This window comes from Asterias amurensis, chromosome 15 (genome assembly GCF_032118995.1).
Source record: "Asterias amurensis chromosome 15, ASM3211899v1".
NCBI classification, from domain to species: Eukaryota; Metazoa; Echinodermata; class Asteroidea; order Forcipulatida; family Asteriidae; genus Asterias; species Asterias amurensis.
The window spans coordinates 13845132-13861702 of NC_092662.1; the positions used below are offsets into that span (position 1 = coordinate 13845132).

At 37.1% G+C, this 16571-nt stretch overlaps 1 protein-coding gene across 5 annotated transcripts in view; it reads right to left on the reverse strand.

Moving 5' to 3' along the window:
* LOC139947875 (breast cancer anti-estrogen resistance protein 3 homolog) overlaps positions 1-16571 on the reverse strand; it is an 84889-nt gene that overhangs the window by 52242 nt on the left and 16076 nt on the right. Inside the window, exon 1 of one of the 5 annotated variants that reach the window (XM_071945710.1) lies at positions 12028-12151. The exons of 1 other annotated variant lie outside the window; for it this stretch is intronic. The gene's annotated coding sequence lies outside the window, so the exon portion shown is untranslated. Of the gene's footprint in view, positions 1-1010; positions 1054-1106; positions 1403-10787; positions 10884-12027; positions 12152-16571 lie in introns of those variants that run through there. 3 more of the 5 variants (XM_071945709.1, XM_071945707.1, XM_071945708.1) reach the window with 3 other exon arrangements.

The following is a 16571-nucleotide window of genomic DNA, read 5'->3' on the forward strand; positions in this document are numbered from 1 at the left end:
GCTGTGGGATGTAACAAGAGTATGATGCCATCAGGACGAACGAGAGTTTTTTTTTTGTTATGTGTATAAACTTGAACCGGCATTTGGCACGTGTTATTGAAAGAAACACTGGACATTTGAAATGATGATCTATGATAGTGTTACATCTGCTCATGGCTCAATGTGGAAATAAAAAATAAAAAAAACAGTTTGAAGTTACATTGGCAAAACAACTGCCAATAGAGGGGGACACATTTATTCCTTGTGTGTAAAAATGCACTTTTAATATTTAAATTCATTCACCACATTTCACTTATGTATTTTTTGAAGGATCTGAAACTTTGCAAGGTGGAAGTATTTACTAAATCTCTTTTCAGTGTGTTGGTCCTGAATCTGAAAAGAACCGGTGGTTAACGACCAGTTCTTTTCAGAACCAACACTACTCAAAAGAGATTTTCACATGGCAAACCTCTCTTAGTAATAATAATAATATCATTTTGTTTTAGAGGGGGTAAGTAGACTTCAGCACTTCCAAGGCCTTCTAAAGTGTGTTTGAAATGCACTCACAACATCTTCAAATGAGATATTATTTGAGGTACCTTTTTTATAGAACGTGGCCAAAAAAGCAGACCAACAATGTCAACAACCAGTATCTTATCCACACATTGTAGGACCTAACATGTACCATGAAATAAGTGAAAGATCTTTTCGGTTATGACAAAAATAGTTTTAAAAAACCCATCACTGTTTTCTAACATTGAATTTCAAACATGTACACAATATCCAAAAATGATTGCTCAATCTCATCTTCTAAAAAACTATTGTATTTCAGGCAAACACATTTCAAGGGAAGTTTCCAACTATGACCATCTATGGTTCATGTATACAAATAGTTTCAATATTACAAGATGTTTTATGCGCATGCTTGAAGTTTGTTGCGATAACATAACCCTCCTGCCAACGACGCGGCTCCGCCGTCGGCAGGAGGGTTATGTTATCGCAACTAGCTTGAAGTTAATGAAGAAAATAACTTCATGAGAAATTGTTCCAAGAAGAACTGTCAGTAATACACACATGTCCCATCCCTGACCCTAAAACACAGCACGTTTAAGAAAAATTATACTCACAGAAAGACCTTGCACAAAACTTCAGACAGGCCCTTAATGCAGGCAGCTGTAAAATCGCAATTAAAAAATCCGTTTCTCCTGCCACACACTTGCCAATTATCCAAGAAATATCCCGCAGAAAACAGAAGTAGAAATCCCTGGACCTCGGCTGGGGCTATACACAGGTGGCTACACCATCCATTGAGACAGGTGTGAAACGATAACATTGGTAGGGGTTTACCATACAGGGTTTACACAGCAGCTACTGTGCAGCTCGCTCTAATAATTGCTACTTGGGATGCAGCAGGGAGCACTACTGCCACCAGAGCAAGGTGAGTCATCACTGTGCATAGCAGTCATTCATGAAAAAAAATGGCTGGAGGGGGGATCTGTTGTGAGGACACATTGCCTTGACCAATGGAATTGACCACTCATGTCTGCAGGTTTCATTCAAGATTTCGCTGTCACTATCCATAGTGGTTGACCCTCACTAGTGCACAGTGATACACCCCTGATTTGACCAATGGACCTGTCTGTTTAGGATGCATTGTGTAACATCCCACTCATTGAAACCCACTCACTGTAGCCATACAGAGAAATGGCCATAGAAGGGGGTAACACCCCTCATTTGACCAGTGGAGTTGTCCACATCACCTGCAATATCCAGCCTCAATGTATCAATTTTATCAAGCACTTCTTTTAGAAAGCACATACCCCCGCTTGACCAATGGAATGGTCCATGGGTTTCATGAACATAAACAGTGCTAGCATTGAACTGGACACACCCCCAAATCTGACCAATGGAACTGTCCACTACCTAAACACCTTGTATGACTTCACACAGTTTATCCATAGAGAAAGTTTTATCAATGTTTCATCTGAACAATTACTCATAAAAATGATGTGGTCATTCATCATTCTTCACATGACCTTGTTTTGTAGTGTCGGCCAATTATCGTAAAGGTCATTTCTGCTACAGGTTCTTCATCCATATGATTGAGACTTATTCAGTCTCCTTTTCAATAGGCCACTTGGCTTTTAGAAGAAGGCCATATACCCACCTACTCACTGACCATTATGAAATGAACAATTTCCCACACACTTACATTATGTACAGACCCCTTACAAATCTCTCAACTTGAAGAGAAAGTGATAGTAGTAGTGCATGAATTATTGGTTTTTCACAATCGGTGAAACTGGTTGCATGTTCAATTCAATTCAATTCAATTCAATTCAATTCAATTCAATTCAATTTATTTATGCAATTTATTGTATTTTATCAAATGAATAATTTGCCAGGCCAGTGATACATGTATACGGTCCTTTATCGCAGTTTCAAAACAGTAATACTCAAAAGCGTGTTGAATGAAAAAATCATATAATTAGAAAAAATAAATTAAAATCCACAAATTAATGCTTTTCTTTGAAAATGAATGTTTGTTTTTGCTTTTCAAAAATTTCTTTGGAGACCAGTCGTGATCAATAAACCCCACATTATTCTTATTAGATTTTTAATTTATTTTTTCTTATTAGATATTTATTATTTACTATTGGTTGTATAACTATCTGCTTTTATTATTGCTTTGTGTACTATATTATGTTAAATCTATATTAGTTTTATTGTGTACCCCAGATGTGGGGCAACAGATCTACGGATCATAGTATGTATTTGCTTTTGTTGTCCCTTGCCCATCTCTGGGTATATTGTCAATGTATTTTGTTTTGTACTGATTTGGCAAATAAAATAATAATAATAACAATAACAATAACAATAACAGTAACAGTAACAGTAACAGTAACAGTAACAGTAACAGTAACAGTAACAGTAACAGTAACAGTAACAGTAACAGTAACAGTAACAGTAACAGTAACAGTAACAGTAACAGTAACAGTAACAGTAACAGTAACAGTAACAGTAACAGTAACAGTAACAGTAACAGTAACAGTAACAGTAACAGTAATAATAATAATAATAATAATAATAATAATAATAATAATAATAATAATAATAATAATAATAATAATAATAATAATAATAATAATAATAATAATAATAATAATAATAATAATAATAATAATATACGAGGAGTTCCAATATATGTGGAGCCAATTTTTATGAAATCCGTGTATAAACTACACTAAGGACTTTTAAAATTAGGCCGTGAACTTCGTTCTTGAAGGGGCACAGCAATTTACCTCTGGTAAGGGGCAATTCTATGAGGAAATTTTGAATTTGTATACAAACTTCGCAAAGGGCACCACAGCAAAAGTATGAAGCACCAGGGCAATGGCTTTGGGTGCCAAGGGTTATTTCGAGCCCTGACCTATATATTCCTTAGCTGACAATTCAATACTGCTCATAATCAGTATATCCGTTAAATATTAATAAGAAATATTAGATATGATTGTGAGTTAATTCAATATCAAGCGACAACTAAGTTTATGAACATTTTTAAAACAGTGCTGAGAACAACCAAGATAATAACCGCATCCCTTTCAAATTGCGTAAATATTACAAGCGATATCAAATAACAAACCACAAAAAAAGGGAGACCACCAACATCAACATCGGGCTAGATAGCTCAGTTGGTGAAAAATGTTCACGCAGGAAAATAATCCTTTAAACATAGGAATATATAATCTCAGATTAAACATTTTGGGCATGAAGACTGTAATCTTGTTACATATTCACATTACTTTGAAGTGAAATGTCTCTCAAAACCCTTTATACTATGGAAAGTTGCTACTTGTAGGCTTCTAACAACAAGTTGTTATTGCCATTAGAGGGAAGGTACATGTTTGGTAATTACTCAAAACAAATATTAACTTAAAAACTGACTTGGTAACGAGCATTGGAGACTGTTGATAGTATAAAACATTGTGGGAAACGGCCCCCTCTAGTCTAAAGTAACATAGTTTTTGAGAAAGAGGTAATTTCTCACTAAAATATTAAAAGACTTCTAGCTAGAAGTCTTTTATCTGAAAGCACACAAATTGGTCCAACAAGGGTGTTTTTTCTTTCATCATTTTCTTGCAACTTGACCAACGATGACCGATTGAGCCCAAATTTTCACAGGCTTGTTATTTTACGGTTATGATGGGATACACCAAGTGAGAACACTTGTCTTTGACAATTACCAAACGTGTACAGTGCCATTAACAGGCCTGTATGCTTCATTTCTAAATCTGAGGTCTCAAAATCAAATTCGTGTAAAATTACTTCTTTCTTGAAAACAACGTTACTTCAGAAGGAGCCGTTTCTCACAATGTTTTATTCTATCAACAGCCCCACCAAGTAATTTTTTATTCTAATAATTATTTTGAGGAATTACCAAAAGTGTCCACTGCCTTTAGAGTATCAAGAATGAAAGTTCATTCCAACCCTCAATAAAACCATAGAGCAAGGAACAGAAAAACCAACCTAAGAAAGTGGATTGCATTCAGTGACCACATGTTTTAGAGAAGAAGTAAAGCAGGGGACTTGGGAAGTTTAACCCAGTTTAACCATAACCACAAACAATTGCTGAATCTGTATCCAATATCAGGAGATTAGAAATCATGAAATATAAAACAGGACAATAAATTTCTCAGAGGTCAGTCGTTTGTTATCAATCAAGATTATTTTCCCACACTCTTGCATTACGAAAGTAACACAAAACCCTCAGCACCACACAGGGAAGTAAAAACTAGAAACAATACCTGCATTGAACGAAAAAATATAAATTGAAACATGATTTCTTCAACTCCAATCAAGATTTCATTTTTAAAATTCCGGTTTATACTCATAACTGTATCAATAACACGGAACCATGAAATGAAAATGAAATAATTTTGATAACGATTCTTTTCTTATGAAAAAAAAAAAAATAGTTAATGGCCTGACGTTTCGACTCTCGCAGAGTCGTTCTTGAATGGTTCTTTTTTTACAACAATTTCTGTTGTAATTTTGACTCTTCCTTTTTTGATTGCAGGTGGAGAAGATAGTGGTTGGGGTCAGCTCTGGGTGAACAGGGTTTCTAATAGGGAAGGCCAGTGGACACATTTGGTTATTGTCAAAGACCAGTATTCTCACTTGGTGTATACATAGGATGCATAAAATAACAACTCTGTCCCAATTTTGTCTCAATTGGTCATCAAAGTTGCAAGAGAACAATGAAAGAATAATAATCAACAACTCTCCGTAGCTGGTTTACCAAGTAAGTTTTCATGCTATTTTGAGTAATTACCTATAGTGTCCAGTGCCTTTAATCAAGGTTTCTTGAGCAGGTGTCAACAATGGAAGAGACAAGGAAAGACAGAGCCACACCCAAAACAAAACTTAGGGGTCACTCAAAGTATTCAAGTATGTGATACCTTCCGATATCCTGTCTTAGATGAAGGAACTTCCTACAAAAAATTACTCTGACATAACAAAATGTAAGCTATCCAGTGTAGATAATGTGAAATCAAATACCTAACCCAAAGGAGTGGCCATTGATATTGAAAGAGTTTTGATAACCTTTTGTAAATCAAGTTTTTGGCCATGACATGAATCCCTACTCACTCTCTCTGTGGATGAAGGTCATGTAGAAGGTTCAGCCTCATTAGTTGACAAGTTTTTGTGGAAAAAAAGGTGAAAAACACAGAGCAAATGTTTTCATGCATAATTTTTGTCTCACTGAGACAAAAGACATTTTGTGAAATTGTTTGACTCATTTCTCAAATACCACAGCACCTCAGCAAGTAATATTTACAGGAAAGTTTTCTACTATCATTATCTTCAAGAAACTGTGTAAGTTTAATATTAATCTGTGTACGATTGTGATTTGTGTCGCACAAAAAGTGCCCGAACCCTTTAAGGTTTAAGCCAGCACTAAAATTATGAAAATCTTGCATTTCATCTAACAAAAGTCAGCCACACTCACAGCCAACAATTTGTCGGCTTTACAGTCAGTAGAGATGGAATCAGAGATGGAAATTCATGAGCTCATGTTTGATTCCATGCCCCCTGACATTTGTGTGTGAGGTGCTTCAAGTTGGTTTTGTTGTCTTGCCCCCAAGTGTGAATTCTAATTTTTTTATAAGCCAGCACCCCCAGTGAGAATTCCTTCGCTTGACAATCCCCCTCCTGGTTACCAGCCAAGATGCTGCAATGCCACAATACTATAAAACGGTTCGCATCCCTGGTATTATGCTAAGACTCCGACCTGGGTCTCGGTAAATTTAACAAAATACCTTTTTATTGACATTTCAGATTAGCTCCCCCTCCCGCAGCTAAACAACACGTCTTTTTAATATTTTGTTCCCCCACCTCATTCAAGAAAAATGAGGGAAGTACTCATGGTTAACGGCACTGATCGGGGACAATAGAGTACTTCGGTTCCAATCAAGCGAGTAACGGGTGATTTCCTAAACCCTGGCTATTTTCTTTGGAGTTATTGAGCTTGAAATAAATCCGTCTTTCATGACACATTTTGTACAGGGTTTGACTAAACACACAGAAACAAACAGTGGTGGTGGCCGACGACACACCAATGTCTCCCAACAGTTCTATATTAATTCACCATTTATAGGATTACAAGAGTGGGGTTAATTGAGTTTTAGAGAGAAGGGTTTCTTTAATAGGAAACATAGAATTCGAACTGCCTCTAGCTACCAGGCAATCTCGGTAGTCTAGTTGGTGAGACACTGCTCTAGAATAGCAAGGGTGGTGAGTTCGAATCCCATCCAAGTAATATGCCTGTGATATTTTCACAGGACTCAGGTAAGTATTGAGTAAACAGTGCTAGCACACATCGGTGTCTGGGTAAAAAACTAAACTATTAACCTGGAGATTGTTCTGAAATTAAGAACTCTTCATTTGTATAACCCTTTATATATCCATGGCAGGCCTTGAAATGAGAGTTAACATTTTTTAGGCTGACCAGCACGGTGGTCAGGTTAGTGTAGTGTGGTATCTTGCCTAACCTTTCACCTCTGGGGGATCCCGGTTCGCATCCCACCGGGGACACTGTGTGGATGAAAATTTAACTCTCTTGTCCGAATGGTGGCAGTTTCGCTCTTTTCAGAGTGAACGTCAATCTGTGTCACTCTTTTTGAGCGAAATTGGAACAGACTTCACTATAAATCAAGTTGAAAATATGTCTTTCACTCTTAGAAGAGTCACCGTCATAAGGCTCTTTGCAAGAGTGGTGTGGCGGACAAAACGAGTGGTTCTTCACTCTTTTTCATTAAAGAGAGTATGTTTTCCCAGGTATATTCTCTATGGTTTTCCTCCCGTATCTAAAACTGAAATGTCTTCATTGTCTTCTCTCGTAAGTGATGTTTGAAGCTTTGCATGGTGTGAAGGATCATATTGAATAAACTATGACTATGAGCTTTCCCCTAAAGGCGAGCAGACTAAGTTTACAAATCAAAATGTCAAGAGAAGACCAACCAAACCAGCTCTTTCCAGAGCCACCACTCCCTCAAAAGAGAATTATTACATTGTACCTGCAAGTTTACTATTATTTATAGTTTATTCTAGTCTTCTCCCTTCTCGTTGTGCTCTAAAAAGAGCGTTGAGAATATAGATCAGTGGACGATTTCCCTTGTAGTATAGCAGAGCAAAACGCTATGCAAAATGTATCAGCTTCTCAAAAATCACCATTCGCTACTCAATATTAGCATCCAATGTGCACAAAAATAAATTCACGCTAAATGTTTTCCTTTTATTCAGATCCAGACTATTCTCCGCTTTGCATTTTTTTGCAAGCCGTAGGCCAAACTCGTGTTCCCCCAAAGTGATTTAAATAATAGGATATGTAAGGCATGTACGTGCCTTTGACTCCATAAGGAGAAGTAGAGCATATATTACACCTCCTGGGTAGCGTCACGTGGCATTAATCAAAATGGCCCTAAGGCATCATGCCGTCTATGGCGCACCTCCCTACAGGTACCGGGACAGATGCGAACTGAGTCAATGGGTGGTGAGATCAGAACTCATTAAATCACATCGCCTCAAATGATGTGCTGTACAGGAACGTATAAATGTTACTCTTAGTGCCGCGCCACGCCACGGTAAAAGAATACCAAGAACAAAGGTACTGGCGATTTGTTCTCATCAAATTCCGAGTCTGACTAAAATAAGCAAAGGACAGGTTCTACGATTGCCGTAAGTTTGCTGCATGCTGTGACTCGTCAACCATTTCTTTGAACCGCAAATCGGCAAATTTATCACACTTTTCTATTATTATTTTTTCCTGTTATTTTTCTTAGAGGGGGGGGGGGGGAATTATGACTAATCATTGAACTTTGCACAGTTCAAGCTCGCAGTGAACTAGAGTACAGTGCACTGAGGTTTTCTTTATGTTGAGGATTGTTGATTTGAGGCACAATAAGTGCTGCAGAACTTTTTTTTACCAACGAAAACAAATCTAATGTTTGACTTAACCATTAAGGAAATACTACGTGATGGTGCACAATTTTAAAGGCAGTGGACGCTATTGGTAATTACTCAAAATAGTTATTAGCATAAAACCTCACTTGGTAACTAGTAATGGGGAGAGGTTGATAGTATAAAACATTGTGAAAAACGGCTCCCTGTGAAGTAACGTAGTTTTCGAGAATCATGTAATTTTCCGTGAATTTGATTTCGAGACCTAAGGTTTAAAACTTGAGGTCTCAAAACCAAGCATCTGAAAGCACACAACTTCGTGTGACAAGGGTGTTTTTTCTTTCGGCATTATTATCTCGCAACTTCGACGACCGATTGAGCTCAAATTTTCACAGGTTTAATATTTTATGCATATGTTGAGATACAACAAGTGAGAAGACTGGTCTTTGACAATTACCAATAGTGTCTACTGTCTTTAAAGGAATCCAACAACAAAACTAATTGTACACACAGTTTTGCTGTAGGTCCAACTCTTAAAAATGATTTGTCAATTTCTTCCAAGACTTTTTAAAGGGAGGGTATACTCTTGGCAATCACTCTTAAAATCAATGGCAACAAAAACTTACTTGGTAAGACGTACAGCAGGTTTCAGTAGTGAAATGCATTTTGAAAATTATTTCACCTTAAAGTAATGTGGTTACGGAAAAAGATCTCAGTTTTATCCCCCCAAATTTGAACATGAGGAACATTACTGTCGGATACATTTCTCAGACTGTGCATTCCAATTACGGATTATTCTTCCTGCGTGGACATAAATGCTCTGAATTTTTCGACGATATCTCAAAAGTGCGACGCCGACCACCTTTTGAAATGAAAGTTTCACAGGTAGGTTTTATTGTATATCACATATCTACATTTAGATGTACATGTATGTAGGATTGAAACCATCAAAGGGTTCTAAAAACCAAAGGAATCCATCCTGCTTTCCTTTTTATTTTGAGAATTTTGTCACTTTGAGAATTTTGTAAAGGCAGTGGACACTATTGGTAATTACTCAAAATAATTACAAGCATAAAACCTTTCTTGGTGACAAGTAACGGGGAGAGGTTGGTCGTATAAAACATTGTGAGAAACAGCTCCCTCTAAAGTGCCATAGTTTTGGAGAAAGAAGTAATTTTCCACGAATTTGATTTCGAGACCTCAAGTTTAGAACTTAAGGTCTTAAAATCAACCATCTAAACACACACAACTTGATGTGACAAGGGTGTTTTCTTCTTTCATTATTATCTCGCAACTTTGATGATCGATTGAGCTCAAATTTCACAGGTTTGTTATTTTATGCATATGTTGAGATACACCAACTGTGAAGGCTAGTCTTTGACAATTACCAATAGTGTCGGCTGCCTTTAAGGGGCACTGAGGCTCTTCCTCCATGCCAAGACTAAGGCAGCAGAGCAAATACCATGTCTGTCACAACTACACCACAGAGACCCCATAACTCAAGGCTTTGTGGTCAACTGGGGATTTGAGTTCCCATGAATTGTGATTGTAACCTCTACATTCACCCATTAGACCACAACCAAGGCCCCATAGAGCTGCACTGCTTAAAACCGTTTTCTGCTAAGCAAAAATAATCAGGATACCAGGAGTCACATATTGTACATGTGATATGGGATTTAGACTGTTAACCTTATTCTGGTAAGCTTAATTTTTATTAATTTTGGTTGTTACCCATACACCGATGGGTGTCAGCACTGTTTACTAAGTAGTTTCCCGCGAGTCCTGTGAAAAAAAATCACAGGCATATTACTCGGGTGGGGTTAGAACCCACGACCCTTGCAATTGTAGAGTAGTGTCTTGACCACCGAGATTGCCCGGTAGCTAGATTCAGTTCGAATCCTAGCTTAATTTTGTTTTGGTAAGTGACTTTTTGTGCCTCAAAGCGGTGCTATGAAACTGGGCCCATGTTTTCATCATAGGCCTTCCGACGACAGCATCTTGCAGAAAAACACACTTTTTCTCACGAAGCAAGAGCCAAGTTCCCACCCCTTCATGCCCATAGGACAGATCCTAATCAAATCTGGTCCATCGAGCCCCTTAAGCCATTTTACTCCAGCAGATTTTTCCCTGGGATTAGATAAAGAGATTTAGCCGATCCCCCATCTGCACTTTGCACAGCCTGCCAGTGCCCCCTGGCCCCAAGAACATTTTCCCTTAACATTTCAATGGATACTAGTAGGACAGCACTGGGGTAGGGTAGCACAGATTTTTATCAGAGTATTAACTACATGTTATGGTCCGAGCCTGCCATTGTGACATGAAAATGATTAGTTTCTTGCTATATTTACCCAGGACAAGATGAAAATCTGCACGATCGATTATATTGATAAACTTGTCCTCTGTACTCTGCTGTAGGGTGATGTTGACAGCAACTTCAGTTAATTCTACCCCGTGTTGATGTTTTTTTTGTAAAATAGAATTTGACATTTTGCCATGAAAAGTTAGCACTCGAACACAGATGAGTTTCTTCTCTTTTGAATAAAGGAAGGTAACAATTTAGTCCATGAATTACACAACAGTCAATGCATGAACCAATTCAAACATTTAATCACAGCATAGAGGAAGGAAAATTCCTTTTCCATGGAAAGATCCTTCCTCCATGATCAAAGTAAGAGCCGAAGAGCACTTCTTCTAGAATACTACCAGTACACATCAACAGGTAACCCTAACGCTTACCCTAATCCATATCCTTTTCAAGTACCTAGTGGGTGTTTGTTTGGGTTAATCGCTGGGGGTTAAGGCATTAAGGAGGGATGGTGGTGGTGAAATAAGAAGGAGAAGTCATGGGTAAAAGTTGAGTCTTGTGAAAACATCTAAAAGATTGTTTTCAATTTCTACAAGAAAATTGGAGTACAACTGCCAACCGCAAGCTTAAAGGCAGTGGACACTATTGGTAATTACTCAAAATAATTATTGGCATAAAACCTTTCTTGGTAAAGAGTAATGGGAAGAGGTTGAAAGTATAAAACATTGTGAGAAACGGCTCCCTCTGAAGTTACGTAGTTTCTTGAGAAAGAAGTAATTTTCAACGAATTTGATTTTGAGACCTCAAGTTTAGAATTTGAGGTCTCGAAATCAACCATATAAAAGCACACAGCTTCGTGCGACAAGGGTGTTTGTTTACTTAATTCATATCTCGCAACTTCGACGACCATTTGAGCTCAAATTTTCACAGGTTTATTATTTTATGCATATGTTTAGATACACCAAGTGAGAAGACTGGTCTTTGACAATTACCAATAGTGTCCACTGTCTTTAAAATGGCAAACCATCAGGCCTTATACTCCATGACTGGTCATTGCCTTGATGCCCTTAAAATACTCCAGTGAAATGTAACAAAACATATACAGGCCTGAACCATGGTGGCTAAATATTATAGAGGCGTTACAAAGATACTTCCTTGTGGTTAGCAGGAATGCCAGAAATGCAATGCGTGACTCCCACACTGTCTGTCACATCAGTGTTCACGCTAAACCTAACCATGCAAGGAGGCAAAACACGTAAAGAGTAGACAGTAAATCTGCTCACCTCAAATTCCACCACTCTATTCTCATCAGCTTCATGGGTAACTCACTCTACACGCTCAACAATAATCCATGGGTTTGTATTCTTGATAATTATTATAGTACTAACGATCACGAATTCAACAAAGACTTGACTTCATACACTGTGTGAGTGTCTGTGTACCACCACACGATTCACGACCCGTCGCGACCAATGCTACAATGAGCTCAAGTCTTACTTAAGACCATGCTTAAGATGCCTTCCATCACTTCAAGATTCCTGGCTACAAATGCCAGACCCACAAGTGCCCCATCATCAAGTCCAATGTGGCTTGCCAGACCTATTATACATTTCAACGAGCATGATTGGCACGCCATATGGCTTCCCATACTGGCATGGTGATGACAAACTACTGACCGAGGGCCGAAAAAAAAATGTTTCTCATTCTAGCAGATGTCAATTTCTTGCCGAAGTTTGTTGTTAATTTTTAGACTTAAATTCTCGTTTTGGCTCACTTTAAAGGGTCTATGTAACTTTTGTAGGACAAAAAACACAATGTCCACAGATTTACACTAAACTTACACAGTTTGAAGATCATGATAGTAGAAAGCTTCCCTGAAAATATTACGTACTGAGGTGCTGTAGTTTTTGGGAAATGAGTAAAACAGTGTCATGAAAATACTTTTTGTCTCATGAGACAAAAATTATTTTATTCATTTACAAACGTATTTTCATGAATTTTGTTTACTCATTTCTCAAAAACTACAGCACCTCAGTAAGTAATATTTGAAGGGAAGCTTTCCACTATCATTATCTTCAAACCCTGTAAATTTTGAAAAAGTACCCAAATCCTTTACGAAGATTTTAAAGTTAAGATGTTGAAATTTGCGAAAGTTAAGATGTTGAAATTTGCATTGGGATAAAGAATACTATTTTTGGGTTACACTTACAGCAATGTGTGCTAACGCTACAGTGTACTCACAGATTTTGTATCTTTTAACCATAAATTTGACAGCTTTAAAAAGGGCAAGAGATGCTCTTTGAGAAAACTGTTTTTCATGATTATGAAAACCATAAAACTGTTTGTATATTGGGGTGTTTGTTTGTCTGTTTTGTTTGTTTGTTATTATTTGTTTTCTCTTCAGACGGGGAGGGCATCTTGCCACCACATCAACTTGATTGCTGTTTTGTTTTGCCCCCACATCAACTTGATTGCTGTTTTGTTAAATTTGTTCCTTACAAAATGCTAACAGGTTTGTGTACATAATTATTACATAATCATACATTGCAATAAAAGTGTCACTTTGTGCATTGCCAATTTAAAACAAAATATACTACTTTTACAAATTCTGCAAGGGTAGCTTTAAGATCAAATTGGTTCGGAGAACTGTGTTTAAATACACTAGACACTATTGATAATTGTCAAAGACCAGTCTCCTCACTTGGTGTATCTCATCATATGCATAAAATAACAAACTCTGTGAAAATTTGGGCTTGATTGGTCGTCGGAGTTGCAAGATAACTATGAAAGAAAAGACACCCTCCTTCACATGAATTTGTGTGCTTTCTGATGCTTGATTTTGAAAACCTCAAGTTCTAAACTTGAGGTCTAAAATTAAATTAGTGGAAAATTACCGATTTCTCGAAAACTACGTCACTTCAGAGGGAGCTGTTTCTCACAATGTTTTATACTATCAACCTCTCCCCATTACTCGTAATCAAGAAAGGTTTTATGATGCTAATTATTTTGAGTAATTACCAATAGTTCCACTGCCTTAAATATTTTGAAATGTTGAATTTAATTGGTTGAAAGCACTGTACACACCATTCAATAAAAGATGAACAGATGGACCCGCCTTAACTGTCAGCCGAAACTCATAACAAAAAATACCTTCAATAAAAAGCTAGACTACCCCATGGCCAACCCGTTTCCCTTAATATGACAGATATTTTAAACACAGGTTGAGGCCAAACAAACTGATGGCAGAATCTGATGATATATGGACTTAAAGGATCATTACAGAATTTGGGTTTTGCTTACAAAACAATTGATGGCATTGTATAAATCCACTGCATACATAAACTGATAAACCTGTAGAAGTTTGAGATCGATATAACACATTTTTCATGAAATCAATCCCTTTTCTACTATCATCATTAGATCCTGATAAGTTTTTTTGTCAATCTGTGATTTTAGACAATTGTTTTCTCTAATCAATTCTGTAATGTTCCTTTAATCTGTTGGTGCAAGAAACAAAATTCTTGAGAAGTTACAAACAACTCCCTGCTTTGCTTTGCCTTTTGATATTGCTGCTTGTCATTGATTGATGGGAAACACACTGGAAAGGCATCACATGCCTTAAATAACATTCATGTTGAGACAACAGAATGAGGATTGTCAACATTTGTTTTGCTGGGTGTGGATTTTGTTACAACACATGGAAAAAAGCCCTTTTTAAGGCACTGGACACTAATGGTAATTGTCAAAGACCAGTATTCTCCAGGCCTGATACTTCACGGAGGCAACAAAACAAAGGCAATTGCCTCCAAGCCCCCTGGTTATTGCCTTGGTGCCCTTAAAATGCTCCAGTAGAAATTTACAATTTCCTCATAGGTGCCCTTCACCAAAGAGAAAATGCCTTGGTGCCCTTGCCCTTTCGAAAATGAAGTATACAGTCCTGATTCTCACTTGGTGTTTCCCAACATACATTTTTGTATGCATAAAATAACAAATCTGCGAAAATTTGGCCTAAATTGGCCATCAAAGTTCCAAGAGAATGTAATGAATGAAAAAACACCTTTTTTGCAAAAATTTGTTTGCTTTCGGATACCTAATTAAATGCTTTTTAGGCCTGAAGTCTTTTAATATTTCAGTGAGAAATTACCTCTTTCTCAAAAACTATGTTCAAAAGGAACCGTGTTAAAATGTTTTATAAATATTATCAACAGCTCTACCTCGCTTGTTACCAAGTAAGTTTTTAAAACCATTGTTTTGAGTTATTACCAGGAGTGTCAACATTTGTTTTGCTGGGCCTAATTTTGTTACAGCCCATTGAAAAGGCCCTTTTAAAGACATGGTGATGAACTTTTAACTTGTTTCTTACTAATGTTCAAATAGCTTCTCAAGAATTGCATTCCTTATAAGGCATGATGACTTCCCATCCTGATATTGTTTGTGCATTTTTAACCCTTTAAAAAAAAAGAGCAAAAACATTTTTGTGAAGAGTAAAGCAGTTGAGAGTAAAATCATCCTGGAAAAATAAATAAAAAAAGAGTTGGACAAAATAATGATGACGGGGAAAAAACGGTTGCTTTAACAACTCTTTCTAAATAAATTGTAATCACCTGTTTCAATGGTGACCTAGTTGCATCTTTACTCTTGAAACAGATATCAACAAAACAAAGTTACAAGCAATGTTATCAGAACCTACAAAAAAACAGTTGCTTGTTTTCAACAAATATTTTGAGGTTTTCATTTTAGATGTGTCTACAGGCCTTGAATTCCACTACAGTAGGAGGGAAACGATTTTTTACAGGACGCATCAATTTTCAATTTAAAAATCAGACTAAAATTTGTAAGCCGAGGCACCTAGGCCCAATTTCATTATAAGCAGACACTACTGCTGACAAGATGTCACCTAAAATAAAAAAATAAGCAGGGAACCAGTGCACAAAACATACTACTTTAGCTGGTAACCCTTTACCAGTATGCAAAATCGTTTGGTGCTAAGAATTTTTTTTTTTGCTTAAGTAGCTCTATTAAATTGGGCCCAGCTGTGAGAAATAAAGGAATTGATGTCTTTATCTGCAAAACAAATGACTAACGTGAAAAAAATATACTTGGTAAAAAAAATATAATTGAGCAGTCCAAAGGAACAAGGAACAAGAAACTTGTTCCAAGGAACTTCCAAAGAACTTGATCAGTCCAAACGTTGTTGTCCTTTCACACGAGGTGTATTTTGTAAAAAATTTGCATTCATGCTAATTAAAAAAGCAAGGGACCCCAGCTAAACAGCTGTCATTGTGAAAAGGGTCATTGTAGACCCAGAGTATCCCATGGCTAACATTCTCTCTCGCCTCCTCCAAACTATTTTTCTGGCACCAGCCAGACTTTGAAAAGACTGGGGTCTCCAATTAGATCACATTACCAATCAATAACGCCTTAACTGGAACCAGTACAGTTATTTAGTGGTTGACTGTTGACAAAAGAAGCCACAAGATTTGATCAAGGCGTCTGGCACTCCCAATAAACTATTGAAACCACATGATGTGTGCTGTGGGAACATCATGAAGTTCACTTCTCAGTGGTTATGGGTTAGGATAAATTAAACTTGTGATTGCATTTGATAGCTCCATGGTGCTATAGGCTATGTAGCTGTGTTTTTGTGCATGGTTCGAGTCTATCTTTCCAAGAATGTTTCACTAGAAAAAGTTGAGTCATTTATGATTGTTATGTGTGGGACGGTTATAAGGACATACCCCACAAAGTTTACTTATAATAAGTCTCTTATTGTACAGCAAACTACTCTTTCTCATTTTAAGACTTCCTTTAATAATCAATGTCAGAA